Source organism: Ursus americanus, chromosome 8, assembly GCF_024610735.1.
Source record: "Ursus americanus isolate L20-20 chromosome 8, mUrsAme1.1.p, whole genome shotgun sequence".
Classification (NCBI taxonomy): Eukaryota; Metazoa; Chordata; class Mammalia; order Carnivora; family Ursidae; genus Ursus; species Ursus americanus.
Window position 1 is genome coordinate 18,957,854 of NC_142134.1, and position 17,294 is coordinate 18,975,147.

Here is a 17,294-nt window from a genome sequence, read left to right on the forward strand (position 1 = left end):
AGCTCCCCTGAGATTAAAACTAGATTCTCTGCTCCCCACCCATATTCTAGCACAGCACCTCATGCATAGATGGTGTTTGACAGCAAGTGATCAGCACAGCGGGAAGCGTCTCAGTCACCCAGAGCTCCACCCCGCGGCTCGCCCCCCACGCAGGGCTCCCAGATGGTGAGCAAAGGTTCACCTCCCTGTACGCCTAACCGCTTGTTTACCCCTAGACAAATCCCCTCCGCTGCTTGTTCCAAATGCAGATTCCAGGGCCCCGGATTACAGAAGCAGGATCTCTGGAGATGATAGTCGGGAATAACTGTGTGTGTGCGTGCGTGTGTGTGGTAAAATATACATAACATGAAATTCACCATCTTAACCATTTTCAGCTCTACAGCGCAGTGCCATTAAGCTCACATCACTGTGTCACTGGCATCACTCTCCATCTCCTGGACTTTTTCATCTTCCCAAACTGAACTCTGTACCCATTAAACAAGAACTCCCCAGTCCTTTCTCCCCCAGCCCCTGACAACCACCATTCTTTCTGTCTCTGTGGATTTGACCATATTTGATACCTCATGTAAGTGACATCACCCCGTATTTCTTTTTGTGACTGGTTTATTTCACTTATCTTAATGTCTTCAAGGTTCATCCTTTGTATCATAGGACAAGAGTTCCCTTTTTTTTTTAAGATTTATTTATTTATTTGAGAGAGAGAGAGAGCATGAGCAGGGGGAGGGGCAGGGGGAGAGAGAGAGAGAGAATCTCAAGCAGATTCCCCACTGAGTGAGCAGCCCAACTTGAGGCTCAATCCGAGGACCCTGAGATTGTGACCTGAACTGAAATTGAGAGTCAGACACTTAACGGACTGTGCCACCCAGGTGCCCCAGGATTTCCTTATTTTTTAAGACTGAAAAATATTTCAGTTTATGTATATGCCTCATTTTTGTATGCATTCATCCATCAAAGGACATCTAGGTTGCTTCCACTTCTTGACTATTGTGAATAATCTACAGTGAACATGGATGTGCAAATATCTCTTTGAGATCCTGTTTTCAGGATTTTTTTTATACATATACATATCCAGGAGTGGAACAGTTGGATCATATGGTAATTCTATTTTTTATTTTTTAAGGCGACTCCATGCTGTTTTCCAGAGTGGCTGCACCAATTTACATTCCCACCAACAGTGTGCAAGGGTTCCGGTTTCTCCACATCCTTGCTATTTTCTATTGTTTTGACATCCTGTTAGATGTGAAGTGACATCTCATTGTGGTTTATGTTTGCGTTTCCCTGATGTTAGTGACGCTGAGCATCTTTTCATGTGTCTGTTGGCCATTTGTATGTCTTCTTTGGAGAAATGTCTATTCGGGTCCTTTGTCCATTTTTGAATTAGGTTGTTTGGCTTTTGTTGTTGAGTTGTAGGAGTTCTTTACATACCCTGGATATGACACCCTCATCAGATATGTGATTTGTAAATATTTTCTCCCAATTCTATGTTGCCTTTTTACTCTATTGATTGTTTCCTTTGCTGCACAGAAGTTTCAAAGTTTGATGTGTTCATATTTGTCTATTTTTATTTTTGTTGCCTGTGCTTTTGGCATCTTATCAAGAAATCATTCCAAATACAGTATTGTAATGTATGGCATGTTTTCTTCTAGGAATTTTTTATGGTTCAGGTCTCACATTTAGGTTTTTAATCCATTTTGAGTTAATTTTTATATATAGTGTAAGGTAAGGGTCCAAGTTCTTTTTTTTTTTTTTTGCAAGTGAATATCCAGGTTTCCCAGCACCAATTATTGAAAAGACTATGCTTTCCCCATTGCGATGTCTTGACACTCATGTTGAAGATAAGTTAAACCACATTTGTAAGGGTTTATTTCTGAGGTTTCTATTCTGTTCTGCTGGTCTATATATCTGTGTTTATGACAGTTCCATACTGTTTTGATTACTGTAGGTTTGTAATATGTTTTGAAATGAGAAAGTGTAAGGCCTACAGCTTTGTTTTTCTTTTTCAAGATTGTCTTAGCTATTCAGGGTGCTTTGAGATTCCATATGAATTTTAGGATAGGTTTTCCTATTTCTGCAAACAAAGAAAAAGTGCCATTGGTATTTTTATAGGGATTACATTGAATCTGTGGATTGGTTTGGGTAGTATTAACATTTTAACAATATTAAGTTTTCTGATCCATGAATGTGAATTTCTTTCCATTTTATTTGTGTCTTTTTAAATTTCTTTCAACAATGTTTTGTAGTTTTCAATGTACAAGTCCTTTGACTCCTTGGTTAAGTTTATTTCTAAGTATTTTATTACTTTTGATGCTATTGTAAATGATATCATTTTCTTAATGTCCTTTTCAGGTTATTCATTGTTAGTGTATAGAAATGCAACTGATTTCTGCATGTTAACTTTGTATCCTGCAACTTTGCTGAATTGGTTTCTCAGATCTAACAGTTTTTGGTGGTGTCTTTACAGTTTTCTACACATAAGATCATGTCATCTTAAATGGTGATAATTTTACTTCTTCTTTTCTGATTTGAATGCCTTTTATTTCTTTTTCTTGCCTAATTACTCTGAATCTAGTACTATGTTGAATAGAAGTGGTGAGAATGGGCATCCTTCCCTTGTTCCTGATCTTAAAAAGAAAACTTTCAGTTTTTCACCATTGACTATGATGTTAGCTGTGGGCTTTTCACATATAGCCTTTATTATGGTCAGGTAATTTCCTTCTAACCTTAATTTGTTGAGTAAATGAAAGAGTATTGAATTTTGTCAAATATTTTTCTACATCAGCTGAGGCAGACATGTGGGTTTTTTCCTTCGTTCTGCTAATACGGTATATTACCTTGACTAATTTTTGTAGGTTAAACCATCCTTGCATTTCAGAGATAAATCCCACTTAGTTATCATGTTTAATCTTTTTAATGTGTTATTGAATTCAGTTTGCTAGTATTTGGTTGAAGATTTTTACAGCAATATTCATCAAGGATATTGGTCTGCAGTTTTCCTTTAGTATTGTTGTCTGATTTTAATCTCAGAGTAATGTTGGAGTCATAAAATGAATTTGGACAAGTTCCCTTTACTTTAATTTTTGGGAAGATTTTGAAAAAGGCTGGTGTTAATTCTTTAAATATTTGGTAGAATTCTCCAATGAAGCCATTTAGTCCTGAGTTTTTCTTTGTTGGAAGGTTTTTTGTTTTTGTTAAGATTTTTATTATTTATTTATTTGACAGCAAGAGATAGTGAGAGAGGGAAAACAAGCAGGGGGAGCTGGAGAGGGAGAAGCAGGCTCCTCGCGGAGCAGGGAGCCAGATGCAGGGCTCGTTCCCAGGATGCTGGGATTGTGACCTGAGCCGAAGGCAGACACTTAATGACTGAGCCACCCAGGCGCCCCAGTTGGAAGGTTTTTGATTGCTGATTCTATCCCCTTACTAATAATAGGTCTTTTCATATTTTTTAACTCTTCATGACTCAGTCTTGTTAGGTTGTATATTGGTAGACATTCATCCATTTCTTTTAGGTTATCAAATTTGTTAGCATATAACTGTTGATGGTAGTCTTAGTCTCTTACGATCCTTTGTATTTCTGTGGTTATCAGTTGTAATGTCTCCTCTTTCGTTCTGATTTTTGTTATTTGAGTCCTATTTCTTTTTCTTCTTAGTCTAGTTAAGGGTTTGTCAATTTTATTGATCTTTAAAAAACTCTTAGTTTTGCTGATTTTTTCTATTGTTTTTCTATTCTCTATTTTGTTTATCTCTGCTCTAATCTTGATTATTCCCTCCTTTTGGTAACTTTGGTTTAGTTTGTTCTTTTTCTAGTTCCTTGAAGTGTAAAATTAGGTTGTTGATTTGAGGTCTTTCTTTTTTTTTTTTTTAAATATAGGCATTTTTCACTGTAAAACTTATCTCTTATGTTTTGCTGCATCCCACAAGTTTTCAGTATGTTGTGTTTTATTTTCATTTCTCTCAAAATATTTTCCAATTTCCCTTGTGATTTATTCTTTGACCCATTGGTTCAAGAGCTAACTTCCCAATTTGGGGTTGGGGGGACATTTCTATCCAAATGATTAGAAGACCAGGTGCAAACATGTCAGAGCTCTTCTCTTGCACAGTATAGACTCAGAAGATGCAGGCTGTGAAATGCCCAGTTTGAAGAAGTGTCATCAGAACCAGCTATGGAAACCATGATGCTTATCTCCATGGGAGGCTTTGTGTCTATTTGTGGTTCTGTCCAGACAGAGCTTTGGTTTGTAGTGCAATGACTGTCCCTTGCATAGCACAGATGTATCTGTACCTAAACTTGTCCCCAAGTTCAGAGAGAACTAGCCACAGATAGGGAGATAGTCCATTTGGTCTCCTTATTACTTCCTCTACCTACCCCTTCCTTGGAAACCACTGCTCCCCTTTCTTCTCTCTACTCCCTTCCTTCATTCAAAGGGGGAAGAAAGAGAGGAAATAATATACCATGCACTTAATATGAATTGTCTCATTGAAGCCTCACTAAGTATTACTCTTCCCATTTTATAGTTGAGAAAACTGAGGCTCAGTTAAGTAACGTGTTCAATCACAGTTAAATAAGCAGACAGTAAGAGGAAGTGATTGGACCTCAAAATAGGTGCTTTTGGATCTAACACCCAGACTCTTTCCATTGCAGCTACCTTTCCCATTCATTCAACAAATATCTCCTATGTACTTGCCCTGTGCTAGGATCTCAGGGAGCTACAAAGGAAAACAAGAGATGGCTCCTGGCATCCAAGGAAACACTGCTAGTAGAGAGGACAGATACCAAACCTGTAATTACAAAGATTTTTTTTTAATGTTAAAGTGGTGTAAATATTATGGGGGCACAGAGAAATAGGGATCCTAGGGTATGAATAGAGAGAAATCTCACATTTAGTGCAGGATTTCACTAGGGAAAAAAAAAAAGAGGAGGAAGAAGGACATTGGGACTTTTGAAAAATAAATGCTAGATAGTAAATATTTTAGGCTCTGCAGGCTTCTCTGTTGCAGCCACTCGACCCTGCCACTGTAGCACAGAAGCAGACACAGACAAACATAAAAGGATGAACGTGGCTGTGTTCTGATAAAACTTAATTTACAAAAACAAGAAGGCAGATGGATTTTGCCTGGAGGCCATAGATTGCAGACCCCTGAAAAATCAAAGGTCATTAAAGCAGGAAGTAATCAGATTTTCATTCTCTAAAGACCACTCTGGGCAATGTAGTGGAAAGATTATGTCTTCCCTATGCTTCTCCTTGGAGTAGCTCAGAGAAATGTGCACCACGGTGGGCCATAGGCTTTGGATTTTGTAAGACGAGGAGAGTAATGGGTCTGGAAACTTTAATACAACTCTCTCACTCCTTCATTCTATTCATTGTCTCAATTCCATTTCCTTCTATGTACTTTTATCTGCCCCACCTTTTGGGTGTAGATTTGCCAGACTTAGCAAATAAAAATACAGAATATCCAGTTAAATTTAAATTTCAGATAAACAATAAGAATTTTTTTTTATTTTAATGATTTTTTATTATATTATGTTAGTCACCATACAGTACATCCTCGGTTTCCGATGTAAGGCTCGATGATTCATTAGTTGTGTATAACACCCAGTGCACCATGCAATACGTGCCCTCCTTACTACCCATCACCAGCCTATCTCATTCCCCCACCCCCCTCCCCTCTGAAGTCCTCAGTTTGTTTCTCATAGTCCATAGTCTCTCATGTTTCATTCCCCCTTCTGATTACCCCCCTTTCTTTATCCCTTTCTTCCCCTACCGATCATCCTAGTTCTTATGTTCCATAGATGAGAGAAATCATATGATAGTTGTCTTTCTCTGCTTGACTTATTTCACTTAGCATTATCTCCTCCAGTGCTGTCCATGTTGTAGCAAATGTTGAGAACTCGTTCTTTCTGATAGCTGAGTAATATTCCATCGTATATATGGACCACAACTTCTTAATCCAGTCATCTGTTGAAGGGCATCTCGGCTCCTTCCACGATTTAGCTATTGTGGACATTGCTGCTATGAACATTGGGATGCATATGGCCCTTCTCTTCACTACGTCTGTATCTTTGGGGTAAATACCCAGCAGTGCAATGGCTGAATCATAGGGTAGCTCAATTTTTAACTTTTTAAGGGACCTCCACACTGTTTTCCAGAGTGGCTGTACCAACTTGCATTCCCACCAACAATGTAGGAGGGATCCCCTTTCTCCACATCCTCTCCAACAATTGTTGTTTCTTGCCTTCTCTATTTTTGCCATTCTAACTGGCGTAAGGTGGTTTTGATTTGAATTTCCTTGATGGCTAATGATTTTGAACATTTTTTCATGTGTCTGTTAGCCATTTGTATGTCTTCATTGGAAAAGTGTCTGTTCATATCTTCTGCCCATTTTTTGATTTGTTTATTTGTTTCTCGTGTATTGAGTTTGAGAAGTTCTTTGTAGATCTTGGATACCAGTCCTTTATCTGTAGTGTCATTTGCAAATATATTCTCCCATTCCGTGGGCTGCCTCTTAGTTTTTCTGACTGTTTCCTTGGCTGTGCAGAAACTTTTAATCTTGATGAAGTCCCATAAATTCATTTTATCTTTTGTTTCTCTTGCCTTTGGGGATGTGTCATGAAAAAGGTTGCTTTGGCCGATGTCGTAGAGGTTGTTGCCTATGTTCTCCTCCAGAATTTTGATGGATTCCTGTTTCACATCGAGGTCTTTCATCCATTTGGAGTTTATTTTTGTGTATGGTGTGAGAGAGTGGTCAAGTTTCATTCTTTTGCATGTAGCTGTCCAATTTTCCCAGCACCATTTATTGAAGAGACTGTCTTTTTCCCACCGGATGTTTTTTCCTGCTTTATCAAATATTAGTTGCCCAAAGAGCCGAGGGTCCATTTCTGGGCTCTCTATTCTGTTCCATTGGTCTATGTGTCTGTTTTTGTGCCAGTACCATGCTGTCTTTGTGATCACAGCTTTGTAGTACAGCTCGAAATCTGGCATTGTGATGCCCCCAGCTTTGTTTTTCCTTTTCAACAGTTCCTTGGAGATTCGGGGCCTTTTCTGGTTCCATACAAATTTAAGGACTGTTTGTTCCAGTTCTTTGAAAAATGTCCTCGGTATTTTGATCGGGATAGCATTGAAAGTGTAGATTGCTCTGGGTAGCATGGACATTTTAACTATGTTAATTCTTGCGATCCAAGAGCATGGAATATCTTTCCATCTTTTTATGTCTTCCTCAATGTCTTTCAAGAGTGATTTATAGTTTCTAGAATATAGGTCCTTTACGTCTCTGGTTAAGTTAATTCCAAGGTAACGTATGGTTTTTGGTGCTATTGTAAATGGGATGGATTCCCTAATTTCTCTTTCTTCGGTCTCGTTATTCGTGTATAGAAATGCAACTGATTTCTGAGCATTTATTTTGTATCCTGCCACGTTACTGAATTGCTCTATAACTTCTAATAATTTGGGAGTGGCTTCTTTTGGGTTTTCCATATAGAGTATCATGTCATCTGCAAAGAGAGACATTTTGACTTCTTCTTTGCCGATTTGAATACCTTTGATCCCTTTTTGTCGTCTGATTGCTGTTGCAAGGACTTCTAGTACTATGTTGAATAATAGTGGCGAGAGTGGGCATCCTTGTCGAGTTCCTGATCTTAAGGGAAAGGCTTCCAGCTTTTCTCCATTGAGAATAATATTTGCAGTAGGCTTTTCATAGATGGCTTTTATGAGATTGAGAAATGTACCTTCTATTCCTACACTCTGAAGGGTTTTAATCAGGAAAGGATGCTTTATTTTGTCAAATGCTTTTTCGGCATCGATTGAGAGGATCATATGGTTCCTGAGTCTTTTCTTGTTGATATGATGTATCACGCTGATTGATTTGCGAATATTGAACCACGCTTGCATCCCAGGTATGAATCCCACTTGATCGTGATGGATAATCCTTTTAATGTACTGTTGGATTCTATTAGCAAGTATCTTGTTGAGGATTTTGGCGTCCATATTCATTAGGGAAATCGGTCTGTAATTCTCCTTTTTGAGGGGGTCTTTGCCTGGTTTGGGGATCAAGGTAATATTGGCCTCATAGAATGAGTTTGGTAGCTTTCCTTCTGTTTCTATTTTTTGAAATAGCTTTAGGAGAATAGGTATTATTTCTTCTTTGAATGTTTGGTAGAATTCCCCAGGAAAACCGTCCGGGCCTGGAGTTTTGTTATTTGGAAGGTTGTTTATCACTGACTCAATTTCTTCATAATTAATTGGCCTGTTTAAGGAATCAATTTCTTCCGGTTTCAATCTTGGTAGTTTATAGGTTTCCAGGAAGGATTCCATCTCTTCCAGATTGCTTAGTTTATTGGCATATAGCTGTTGATAAAAATTTCTAATAATTCTTCCAATTTCAATGGTGTTCGTCGTGACCTCTCCTTTTTCATTCATAATTTTAATAATCTGGGTCCTTTCTCTTTTCTTTTGGATAAGTCTTGCCAGTGGTCTGTCAATTTTATTGATTCTCTCAAAGAACCAGCTTCTAGTCCTGTTGATCTGCTCTACTGTACTTCTGGTTTCTGCTTGATTGATTTCAGCTCTAATTTTGGTCAACTGCTTCCTCGTGCGTGGATTAGGCCTGTCCCTCTGTTGCTGTTCCAGCTTCTTGAGGTGAGAATATAAAAACTGCATTTTAGATTTTTCTATTCTTTTGAGTGAGGCTTGGATGGCTATGTATTTCCCCCTTAGGACTGCCTTTGCAGTATCCCATAGGTTTTGGACTGTTGTATTTTCATTCTCATTGGTCTCCATAAATTGTTTAATTTGATTTTTGATTTCCTGGTTTATCGAGTCATTCCTGAGCAGGATGGTTCTTAGTCTCCAAGTGTTTGAGTTTCTTCCAAATTTTTCCTTGTGGTTGAGTTCCAATTTCAGAGCGTTGTGGTCTGAGAATATGCAGGGGATAATTTCAATCTTTTGGTATCGGTTGAGACCTGTTTTGTGTCCCAGAACATGGTCTATTCTTGAGAATGTTCCATGGGCATTAGAATAGAATGAGTATTCTTTGGTTCTGGGGTGTAGTGTTCTATATATATCTATGAGGTCCAACTGGTCGAGTATGGCATTCAAAGCCTTTGATTCTTTGCTTAGTTTTTGCCAGGGTGTTCTGTCTATTTCTGATAGTGGAGTGTTGAGGTCCCCTACTATTAATGTATTTTCATTTATATGTCTCTTTATTCTGGATAAGAGTTGGCTTGTGTATCTTGTGTATCTTGCTGCATATATATTTATAATTGTCATATCCACTTGTTGAATACTTCCCTTAAGAATAATATAGTGCCCTTCTGCGTCTCTAACTATAGTCTGTAGTTTAAAATCCAATTTATCTGATATGAGAATTGCTACCCCAGCTTTCTTTTGAGGACCATTTGCGTGAAAGATGGTACTCCATCCCCTTACTCTCAGTCTGAATGCATCTTTGGGTTTGAAATGAGTCTCTTGTAGACAGCGAATGGATGGGTCATTTCTTTTTATCCAATCTGCAACCCTGTGGCGTTTATGGGATGGTTCAAACCATTTACATTAAGACTGATTACTGAGAGATATGATTTTAATAATGCCATGTTGCCAGTAAAGTCTTTGTTTGTATTGGCTGTGACTTTCTGTTCTGTATCACTCTTGGGGCCTTTTTACTTTTATAGAACCCCCCCCCCCCGTAATATCTCCTGTAGGGCTGGTTTCGTGGTTACAAAATTGGTTAGTGACTGGCGATTCTGAAATGTCTTTATTTCTCCATCAATTCTGAATGACAGCCTTGCTGGATAAAGGATCCTTGGCTGCATGTTTTTCTCTGAAAGAGCTTTAAATATGCTCCCCCAACCCTTTCTCTCATTCCAGGTCTGTGTAGACAGGTCTGACGTAATTCTGATGCTTTTGCCTTGGTACGTGAGAAATTTCTTTGCCCTGGCCGCTTTCAATACTGTATCCTTGCATCTAATATTTGTGAATTGCACTATGACGTGACGTGGCGTAGGTTTGTCGTGGTTGAGCTTGGGAGGGGTCCTCTCTGCCTCTTGGACACGAATGTTTGTTTCCCTCGCTAGATTAGGGAAGTTTTCAGCTACAATTTGTTCAAATATCTCTTCTAGACCTCTGTTTTTCTCCGCCCCCTTGGGGATGCCGATGATTCTAACATTGGATCGTTTCATTGAGTCAGTAATCTCCCGTAACCTACATTCGTGGGCATGGATTTTTTTAAGACCATCTTCTATTTTCATTTTTTCCTCTATTAACCCATCCTCCAATTCACTAACCCGTTCCTCTGCTTCTGCGACCCTGGCTGTCAGAGCCTCTAGTTTTGCGTGCATTTGGCTCATAGAATTTTTAATTTCTGTCAGATTCGTTCTCATTTCTGTCCTTAGGGATTCTATATTCTCAGTAACCTTTTCGTTAATAGTTTTTTCAATTATACTCATCATTTTGACCATCGTTACTCTGAATTCCATTTCTGATAATTTGGTTACATCCATATCCATTATTTCTGTGGCAGAGGCCACAGACTCACTGTCTTTTCTTTGCTGGGGGGGGCTTCTCCTTCTTGTCATTCTGATGAAGAGAGGTTGCGGGGTTTCCAGAGCCCAAATTATTGACTGGGTCCCAGGCCGTGCCCCTTGTTTTATAGGGATCTTAGGGATGTGGGCTTCTTCTTTAAAGATTTCATTTATTTATTTATGTGGCAGTCAACCAGCGAGAGAGGGAACAGAAGCAGGGGAGTGGGAGAGGAAGAAGCAGGCTCCCAGCGGAGGAGCCCGATGAGGGACTCCTTTCCGGAACGCCGGGATCACGCCCTAAGCCAAAGACAGGCGCTCGGTGACTGCATCACCCAGGCGCCTCGGGTTGTGGGCTTCTTGATTTTTCAACCTGCCTTCTGTGTTCTGGGGGAGGGGCCTGCCGCGCTGATACTCAGGCAACCCTGTTTGGGTAGAGTCTCCGTGTCCCCTGCGAGGGGGGATGGTAATGGGCACTCTCTGAACCGGTATTTCCAGGCTTTTGTTCTCTGGCGGCTTTCCCTGGCGGTTTGCTGTGCCTCTTCTGAGAGTCAGAGCAGCAGCGGCCGAATTTCAGCCTCTGTCACAGAACAGAGGGATTGCGGCCCGTTCTCTACTGATGTTCTGGCCACTTTAACTCTGTTACTGTTGGTGCTGCTCAACCCTGCAGCGTCCGGGATGTGCGCCCCACACCCGGCGTCCCAGCCCTCACTTCCAGGGCCGGCGCGTCTCTGTCCTTTGTGTTTCTAATGCCGCCAGCCGCCCCGCGCGTGCTCCCGGATCTCCCGGTCTCAGTCTGGATCCAGTGAGCGCACCGGGATTCCGGGGTTCCGCGAGATGCCTGGTGGCGCGCGCACCCGGCTCACGGTCTCAGTCTGCTGTTTTGCGGGTGCCGTCCGCGAGCCCCGCCCGCTCTCCCGTGCAAGTGGCTACCGCTTCCTGGCACCCGAACACGGCGGCTCCCTCCCCCTTCCGTTTATCTTCCGATATCCGTGCACGGTTTCATGGCTCCCCGCTTCGTACCTCAATACTCAGCGCTGGAGATGTTCATTTGTAGAGATCTAGATGCGTCTTCCTGCGTCCCAGGCTGGTTCCATGGTTGTTTAGGCTGGTCTGGTACCTATCCAGCTCGACTCGGGGGACAGGCTGAAAAAGGGGTCCCCTACTCCTCCGCCATCTTAACTCCTCCCTCTCAACAATCAGAATTTTTAAAGTATGTCTCATGCAATATTTGGGACATACTTATGCTAAAAACGTATTCATTATTTATCTGAAATTCAAATTTAACTAGGCTTCCGGTATCTCATCTGGTAATGGTACCAGAGGGCACCTTTATTACCCAAAACCGGCTCTAACTCTTGGTGGGTGCTGAGATGGAAGACACAACCAAGTCAAAGAATAGGAAAATAAAGGGTTTTATTTGCAACAAGTAAAGGAGAGCACTGGGGGTATTTTCCATAGCCAAGTCTCCCTGAACAACAAAATTAGGGAAATTTTAAGCTAAGAGTGCATACATATTCATAAAGGGGCTTGAGCAATGGGAATATAGCATGGAATTGGGGCAGAAGCCATCTTAAGGTGACAGAGTCCAGGTTGAAGTCACGAGGGCTTGGAAGGGTCAGTATTATCAATTCTCTGGTTTCAGTTGGTCTAGTATCCGAGTGCTCAAATGGGTTTAGATCTTACAAAGATGACTTAAGTATGTGTGTCAGATCGATCTTTGAACCAATACTGAGAATTTTACCACTGATTTTTTTGTCCCTGTATGATTAGGTTATCTCCTATTTGTTCTTATACTCTTTCATAAGATGGCTGGGGCCCTAAATGAATTTTCTTATGTCAAGAAAGCTATGTCTTGTCTTTCTTTTTCTGGGGACCCCTAATTCTTTCTGCCTACACCTTCACTCTGAGCTGCTCAGAACTCGAGCATAAGAGACGGGGATCAGGGCAGCCTGAAACCTAGACTGGGTTGTGAGCGATAGGCATGGAATGAGCAGCTCCATGGAGGGAAGGCCAGAGAGTGAGGCCTAATAGAATGAGTATCAAGGTAGATTCCAGCAAAGTTTGGAGGTTAAGGGAAGGGGCTGCTGTTGAGATGTTGCTGTGGGGCCTGTGGAATCAAGGCTGGGCCAGGAAGTGAATCAACGGTAGGTGTGGTACCTTTTATAATCCCTCCCATTTGAATGGAGCTTTACAACTTTGCAAAAGTGACTCTCACAGGAAGCTTGCAGGGAGGAGGCATGAGCTTTAACAGTCAATGACCTCACTTAAAAGTGATAAAACCAAAGACTCAACATAGGTCAAGCAAGTTCCTTTGGATAACCTAAGTTAATGGCCCAGTTGAGACTTAAATAAGGTCTTTTGACCAAACTTCACTTTCCATGTTTTCTGAATGCTTGTTCTATGGTCAAAGAAATGAATAATAATTATAAGAAGCAGCAGCACCAGCATCAGCAGCTAACATTTATTGAGCACTTACCATATGCCCAGCCCTGTTCTAAGTGCTCTGTATATTCAACTCCCTTATTTCTCACAGTATCCCTATGAAATAGGTATTATCATCCCTATTTAACAGGCACAAAGAGATCAGAGATCAGAGCAACTATTTCAAGATGATACAGAATGAGAATCCAGATCCAGTCATTCCTGTTCAAGAGCCCAAGTACCTAATAAAGACGCTCTCTTTAACCCAACTTGAAACTCCTCTGAACCCCCTTCTCCACTAGGCCTCAACCTTGCCCCCACCCTATCCTTGCTGTGTCTAGTTGTAACAAGAACCTTGCTAAGTCAGTTGAGAGAATCCTCCCCCCCTTGACATCTGATCAAATTCCTCATCCCCCGCCCTTGATATCGCATCAGTCTGGCCAGTCTTCAGCAGGAACCCCCATCCTTAATGTCTTCTCTTAGTACTTTTCCACGCACAGTCTGCTCATTGACTGTCATTCCCCAGCTGCCTTGCTGTGTTTGGAGTTAAGCTCAATTTCTTTCCCCTGTTTTCTCTTTTCCTGACACCTGTGACAATAGTCCTGAATAAAGCCCTCTTTACCATTTTGACAAGTATCAGAATAAATTTTTAACATAACTAACCCCTGGGGTATACTGCCTCCTTGGGTCAGAGAGCTGAAGATGTGAAGAATCAGAGGTAGGAGGCTGGAAAGCAGGAGTTAGCACAAAATGAGATAAACTGGATGGCTGAACATCTCATCCTTCCCAGACTCCTTATCCCTTTGCACCAGCTGTCACTGAATTGGCCCCACCACTGTTCCCCACACTTCCTCACCCCAAACTCCTAGGCATCCTTCATCACCCTATTCAAATGTCACCAGGCCAGAGATACCCCCCACATACCTAGATAGTGTTTAGAACTCCTCCCTCTGAGCAGCAGACTTCTCTCTTAATGCCTGTATTAGAGGAGTGCGTTGCCATCATTCACAGGCCTGTCTCCCTTAATAGACTATGCACTCTTCCATGTGAGGGCCATGCCACCTTCAACCCTAAATTCGGGACTTTCTTTTTTTAAGATTTTATTCTTTATTTGACAGAGAGAGAGAGAAAGCTCAAGCAGGGGGAGCAGCTGGCAGAGGAAGAGGGAGAAGCAGGATCCCCGCTGATGCTGAGCAGGGAGCCCGATGTGGGGCTTGATCCCAGGATCCCAGAATCATGACCTGAGCTGAAGGCAGACGCTTAACTGACTGAGCCACCCAGGTGCCCCTAAATTCAGGACTTTTAAAATAATGCCTGATTCTCAGTGGCTTACACAATAGAAGTTCATTGTGAATTTCAAAGGACAATTACTGATCAGCAGGAAGGCTTCCACCTGGTCATTTAGAAACCTAGGCTCCTTTCATCTTGTCTACCTTCCACTAGGACCTTGAAGTTCTCTATATCCAGCAGGAAGAGGAGGTAAGAGGATGAAGGACTGCATGCAGAAGCTGGAGATAGCGTGCTTCACTTCTGCTCACGTTCCACGGGCCACAACTCAGTCACATGGCCACACACTAGCTGCAAGGGAGGCTGGGAAATGCAGTCTCACTGGGTGGCCTGGAAAAGAGGAAATGGGCCATAGCCAAACTGCCTGGGTTTGAATTATGGTTCTATTACTTACTGGTTGTGTGACCTTGAACAAGTTCCTTAATTTTTTAGAATCAGAGTTTCCTCATCTGTATAAATGAGAATGATACCTATAGGGTTGATACAGGAGATAAATGAGTTAATATACATAAGGTACTTAGAACAGTGTCCAGCATCTAGGAAATGCTATATGAATGTTAACTGTTATCAGCATCAATATCCTCTAATCAAAAATCTGCACCTTCCCCTCTGACTCAGAGTAAAAGTCTTTACAATGGCCTATGAAACTCTTACGGGAGCTGAACCCAGTTATCTCCTGCTTCCATCACTGCACAAACCACCCTGACCTCTTTGCCCTTCCTTGTAAGTGTCAAGCGTGGTCCCGCCTCATGCTTTGATATGCAGTCTCTCTGCCCAGAAGGTTCTTCCTGGGTTTCTAGATGGCTCACTGTAAAACTCCTTCCGATGTCTGCTCAAATGCCAGTGTCCTGACTGTTCTATCGAAAACTGCTAAGAGCCCCCCTGCTATACTTCCCATTTCCCTCCCCTACGTTATTTTCCTGGGCCGTCAGCTTCACAAGGACAGGCATTTTGTCTCGTTGCCTTCTGCTCCCCTCGCACCTACGATAGCGTGTGGCTCGCTGCAGGCACGCCGTAACCGGTTCTCAGTACACGAGCAAACGAATGAACGGCGATTCTCCACGGACACTCTGGCCTAATTAAACGTCTGCTGCAAATTGTGGTGACTCTGATTTCTGTGTTGTCAGACACACAATTCATCTATTAAGTACGTGTAATATGCAAACACGCTGAACCAAGGGACAAGACAAACTTGTTCCCCTATTTTTTGCTTTAACAGAAATGAATTCCTTCTGGTGTTCATGTTAACTTCTGCGATTGTCTTGTGAGTACTTTCCTGTCAATGTTTTCTACATGTCAATTTGGGGAAAGGGAGGAATGTAGATAGAAGTCAGTTTTTCAAGATTTGCATGCAGTCAAACAGCACTTTTTTCCTCACACAGAGGTGAGAGATGGCCGTCCCTTGCTTAAAGTAAGGCTAACAGAATCGGAGATGGGTCCCGGGTCACTTCTCCACCCAGGGGGCCTAATTCCAACTTTTGGTTCACACTGAGTGTATTTAAACAGACACACTTCACAGAGTATGTATTTCCTAGGCTGTGAAAACACTGAAACCGGTTTCAGCTGGTCTGGGTGGGGATCAGAGTTTCTGCCCACAATTCTGCTGAACCCACCTGTGCACTAACTGAACCCTCCCCCGAACAAAACGAGCTGGGCTGTGTCTGGCTGCAGCCAACAGCAAACAAGGACAGGGTCCTGAAACTTTGTTTTCTGAGGAAAACAAAGTGCGTGACACCTTCCACACCCCCACCCCCAACCCCACCCCAGCCTAGGGGTGGTTCCTGTGTTTTATTTTCCCAAACCCCCCCCCCTTTGCGATGCTTAGCATTAGTGGGGGTTGGGAGTTTCTGCCTTGGGAAGGGACTGGCTCTCTTGCATCGCATTCACTACCCTATACTGGATGCCTGGCACAGGACGTGCTCAACAAATGGGTGTCTTGAGGACCAAGCCACTGCCGACCTTCTAGCTGTGACCAACACCTGTGGGGATGTTTAATCCGAACAGCTGAGTGTCATCCTTGACTCCACCTTTTCTCCCTCTGTGACTCTGGAGAAGTTACCTGGCCTTTTTGAGCTTTTATTTCTCCATCTGCATGCACATGATGAGGGTGATAATAATACTGTCCTCCTCTGGGGCATTTCTAAGAAGCAAATGTGGTTGCGGGCTCGAAAGGACTTTGTAGATATTCAAAGCCCATCAGGCAAAATCAGCGAAGTGGTCAAGATTTTAGCACTGGGGTTATAAAAGAACTTCAGGGTGGAAAACAAGACGAGTAATCCCTCACTCACGTTTGCTTCTTCAGGCGTTCAGCATCGTGGCCCTGACTTCCTTTATGGAAAGTTCCTACTCGTCTCCAGGTATGGTTTTTCTCTTCTGCCTTCTCTGACTCCATCCTTCCTGGTGTCTTTGCTCTCTTGTTTCTCCTGTATTCACTCGATATTTCTGGAGGGACTGCAGTGTACCAAGCACCATACTCCCAGTGGGGAGCAAAACAGATGTTCAGCCTGCACTGTTGGGGTTGGTAAAAGGAAAAACACAGGCCCAAGACAGAGCCACTGATGCCAGGCCAAGTCATCAAACTGAGGCTAAATACTCAATATAACTGCAGTTTCAAAGTCCCCCAGAAATGCAATTTTAACTGCTCAGTGGGGAATTTTCTGGTAAGTCCCAATGAGGCAATCTGTCAGATGCGCCCTCTGGATCCCACAGAGGAAGATGCAGTAATCCACATGATAAAACCACCGTTTCTTCCCCCTTTAGAGCAACGGTAACAGAAGAGCTGAAAGGGACCATGTCTGAAATAATTCTACCTTTTCTTTTCCTAAAAACTTCCTTGCCCCAGGAAGTTATTAAAACCTTCCTTTTTTTTTTTTTTAACAGCTCCTCCGAGCATCTGTCTGCTTATTAGGCGAGATGCTGCCCGATTCATGAATTGCTTAATAAAGGCAATTTGATTTTCAAATGTCCTCAGTCGAATTGTGGCTTTCAGCAGGCTGCCCCCATGGGTGGAGAGACAGGTGTGGATCAAGTCATCACAGCATATGGACTTGCAGTGACAGCTCGAGATCATGACAGG

At 42.2% G+C, this 17,294-nt stretch overlaps 1 long non-coding RNA gene across 1 annotated transcript in view; it reads left to right on the forward strand.

Moving 5' to 3' along the window:
- Positions 1-17,294, forward strand: part of LOC123787849 (uncharacterized) — a 29,875-nt gene that overhangs the window by 9,873 nt on the left and 2,708 nt on the right. The window contains exon 2 of the long non-coding RNA XR_006778349.2: positions 16,521-16,575. This is a non-coding gene — a long non-coding RNA (uncharacterized LOC123787849). The remainder of the gene's footprint in view (positions 1-16,520; positions 16,576-17,294) is intronic.